Here is a 4,642-nt window from a genome sequence, read left to right on the forward strand (position 1 = left end):
ATAATCCTTCATTCATATATTAATCATAGATTTTTTTTTTTCTGAAATCTAGACATTTTCATATCACAAGATTCGACGATCTGAAGAGAAGCTATACCGTATTATGGAAATTAGTGTATATTGGCAACTGCAATTCTTTTTCATTCTCTATTAATAATAAATTAATTTCAATAAAAGAAATAGATTAATCTGGTGAATAGAAATTAATACCAAGTTCATGAATATGGCCGTGTATCTCACTCCTCCAAACGCATTCGAGGTTATTTCCCGATATTTTGATGAGAGACGTTTTATTGAGAGAGGAAAGGTCAGGGAATGAACAACGGTCATCGAGGCAATATACAATTTAATTGCACAATATACAGTTTAATTGAACTCCATTAACTTGCATTATCTGCAGTGGAACTCATATCCCTCTTTCGATAAACATTTAATATCTCCAGTGCTGCATCCCATTTAACATGCAAATTTACATTCATCTACTTCTCCTTATATAATCATTTTGATAAGTTCTCATTGTGTGTGATACTGCTACATACATCAATGTAATAAATGTAATGGAGGGTGACAATTTAAACCAGCAGGTTCTTTAAAATCCCGTATAATAGAGACAAACGGACATAATGTGACAAGCAGCGGGGAACAGGCCCATGCTTGTCGATACAGAGACCACTGAACAATGACTGACTATTGTATGTACATGGCGGAAAGAAAGGCAGTGTTGACACATCTAATTACATTGTTGCCACGATGCATAATGAAAAAGTGGTCTTACAGTATATGTAATGGGCAAATATAAATGGAAATAAATATCATTCTTCTACGAAATAATAATAAAGTAAATGTAATGTTCATAACTGTACGTAATGTAAATAATATATGGCATAATATTAGATATCTATACACCTCCCTCCCCCTTTACGCTTGTAGCAGTGACTCGAGCGGAACAGTAATTTCTCTGAGCTAGTCTTGGTGAATGACGCGGGATATTGGAGGGTTCGGATGATGGCTCTCTTTCCTGGGCAGAACAAGGGGACACAGGGTCTTGGGGAGAGGTGTCATCACTTACATTAGCCCCTGGGCGTAAATGTCGTTGGTTTTGAAACCATACACGACCACTTGGAAGGCGTACTTCATACCTTCTGGCCATTCCTCGGCCCATCACGGTACCAATCTTATCCCATCGAAGCGTCGTTGCATCCTGTATTCTCACTCGTTGGCCGATGGTGAGCTTGGGTAGATGGCGGGCATGAGAGTTGTAAAGGCTCACAGCCTGGTCGGTTTGGGCAGCAGTGCGGCGGTCGTAATCTTCGGTCTTGGTTTGCCACTCCTCTTTGAATGATCTGGGGTGGGCTGGAACACAAGTGCGGAGAGGATGGCCATAGAGAATCTGCGCAGGGGAGCGTCCAGCAGGGTTCGGTGTATTCCGAAGCTCCATCAGTCCTCTATCAAAGGCTTCACAATCTATGTTCCCGGATGGGGCGGTCTTGAGGATGAGGTGTTTCACAACTTTCACGGCAGCTTCTGCGTGTCCATTAGACTGAGGGTAATGTGGAGATGTGATGATGTGATGAACTCCCCAGCGGTCAACAAATTGCTTGAAGTCGTGGCTGGAAAATGGGGGTCCTCCATCAGTTCGTAAGCGGAGTGGAACACCAACCTCGCGGTAGAAAACACAGAACATTCTTGTAACTCTGGCTGTAGTTGTGTCACATCCACAGGGAACAGCCACAGGCCAGCCTGAAAGTCTATCTGCAATAACAAGGAAGGATTTCCCTGCTACGTGGAAGAAGTCAGCCGACACGCTTTCAAAGGGCCGGGATGGGTGGTCGTCACACATGTAAGGTTCCTGTTGCTGACTAGGGAGAAGCTGTTGGCAGGCCTCACAGCTTTCTACCTTACTCTTAATATCTGCATTAATGCCTGGCCAGAATACTGTCTGCATTGCACGATGTCGAGTAGCTTCAATCCCTTGGTGGCTGTCATGGAGTCGATCCAAGGTGCGTCGACGGAGGGCTGCAGGGATGACGATCCGGGGTCCGTACAATACCAACTCTCCATCCGCGTAAAGGTTGTCCCGCAGCTTCCAATACGGGAGGGCGGAAGCGTGGAGATCATAGCGGTTGGTGGGAAAGCCCTTGGATACGTAGTGAACGAGACGACTGTAATCTTGATCCTAAGATGCGGCCATGCGGATTTCTTGTAGAGACTTATCCTCGTCGATAATGGGTCCTGTTGCCTGGTCGTCAGTAGAAGTGGCGATGCTGGCAACGATACGCCTGACATGTGCAGTCAAAGTAGTGCATTCTTCTTCATCTTCAGGTGTGGGGCGACTGGTTGGGGAGCGAGACAGGGCGTCTGGTATGCAAAGTTGTTTCCCTGCGCGCCATACTGTAGTGAAGATGTAGAGGGCCACTTTCATCTTGAGACGTTGAAGGCGTGGATTCTCAATAGCATCCAGAGTGTAGTGATTGAGAATCGGTATCAAAGGGACGATGATCAATCATTAAGGTGAAATGCTGAAGTCCGGACAAGTAGAGGCGGCACTTAGCTATAGCCCAAGTAACTGCAAGTAGCTCCAGCTCTATGGTGGCGTAACGAGTCTCAGTATCCGTTAAGGAAACGAGAGCCACACTGGACGAGACGCATCTGACCTCAGCCGTTATCTTGAAGTAGGGCATAACCGAGACCATATAGGCGTGAGGCATCTGTTTGTAGAACTACAGGCGAGGCAGGATTGAAGGGTGCTAGGACAGGAGGTGAAGTCAGAGCTGTCTTGACTTTCTTAAATGCTCGCTCATGGGTCAGGCGTCCAGACGAATGAGCATTTGGGGCTCATAAGTGGGCGTAGGGGCTGTGCTGCTGCTGCGATGTCTGGAGTGAAGTCGGCAAGTTGATTGACAAGACCCATAAACGACCTGACATCTGTCACGTTAGATGGTGTAGGAAAGTCCCGTATAGCTGATACCTTGTCAGGGTCTGCTGCAATACCATCGGATGATAAGACATAACCGCAAAAGTTAACTTTAGGGGCAGCTACAGTGAACTTGTCCTTGTTGAGGGTTATGCCATATTGACGGCATCTGGTCAGCATCTGGTGTACGTGTTGTAGGTGGGAAGGGAGATCTTCGTCGGAAAGGAGGATATCATCTACAACTTTCACACAGTTGGGAACACCTTATAGTGCCATATCTCCACGGAGGCAGTATGCATCACCTGTTGCTGAAAATCCCATTGGCCCACGACAGTGCTGGAATCTTCCGTACGGAGTTATAAATGTAGTCAGGTAGCGGTCCTCTTCTGCCAACTCCATTTGCCAATAGCCATGCAGGGCATCCGCTGTGGTGAAGTACTTCGCAGTAGGAGGGATATTGCGGACAGCATCATAGGGCGTTGGTGATGGGTGTGTAGGGCGGGCTACTTGAGAATTTAGATGGGTGTGATTCACAGTGATGTGCACACCTTTGTCCTTGGGTACCAAGGACCATGGGATGGCACCATTCAGAGGGTTCGTCGCCTGCTGGTCTGATGATTCCTTGTTGCACCAAGGAGTCAAGTTCTTCTTCACTTGATCTCTGAGAGCAAACGGAATGGGCCTGGGCGTATGGACAGCGAAGGGTTGTAGTGCCAGGTTTCAGGTGAATCCTCATTGGAGAGCCTGTTATATCCTTCTTGGATATGAGGACGTCGATGAAGTGCCAAAGAAAATAGTCCTTAATAAGCTGCAGGTGATGTCATGGCGGAGGCAGGAAACTGAGAGCATCTGTTGACATGTGTTACCTTGAGGATAGGCTTCGGGAAGTCCGGTGACACTATGGCAAGGGCTCGGCAATGTTCACGAGAGAAGAGGGGAGTCTGGATATCCTCATGAACATGTATGGTTGCTGAGCAAGACCTTGTTGCCAAGACGAAGTTTTGCCTGGAAGTATACTACAGCCGGTGTCATGGGGATCCATCTGCTGTCACAACTTCTGTCATGGGTGGAGGTTCAAGGCTTGTCCGAGGTATGCAGAGTGCATCCAAATGTATGGTGCCAATCACTGTGATGTCTGCTCCTGTATCGGGGATTAGCTGGATATGTTATGATATATCGCCAAATGACAGAGAGACAGTGACTGGTGTGGGGGACTCACTACCCGAGTTATCACCCACGAAATAGCAGCTGGTGTTTGACTTAGTAGTAGGAGGTGAATCTGTATATCCAGTCTGACTTTTCTTGGTAGACATACACATCTTCTCAAAATGTCCCTGTTTCTTGCAGCTATTGCACTGAGCTTCCATAGCAGGGCATTTCTGAGTGCGGGGCCAATGACCTGTTCTTCCACAGTTATTGCATGATGTACCAGTGGCTGGGCATTGTCCGGAATTGTGTTTGCGAGAGCAATATTGACAAGGGTCACTGTTATGAGACTGGTGAGAATGTTGATCAAGAGATAGATGAGAAGTCCTCTTCTGTAGTCGCTGGTTTTTCATGTACGTAGATACTGCGTCGACTTGGCTAGGGGAAGATGCAATGGCTGATGCGGTTGCACGTGTAGATTCGTAGGAGCGGCAGCATGTCACAACTCTGCGAGGGTAGATGAGGGTTGGAGGGGGATAAGGCGTTGTAATTAACTCTTCGTCTCTCACACCCCATCAAAAT

Source organism: Palaemon carinicauda, chromosome 14 (genome assembly GCF_036898095.1).
Source record: "Palaemon carinicauda isolate YSFRI2023 chromosome 14, ASM3689809v2, whole genome shotgun sequence".
Taxonomy (NCBI): Eukaryota; Metazoa; Arthropoda; class Malacostraca; order Decapoda; family Palaemonidae; genus Palaemon; species Palaemon carinicauda.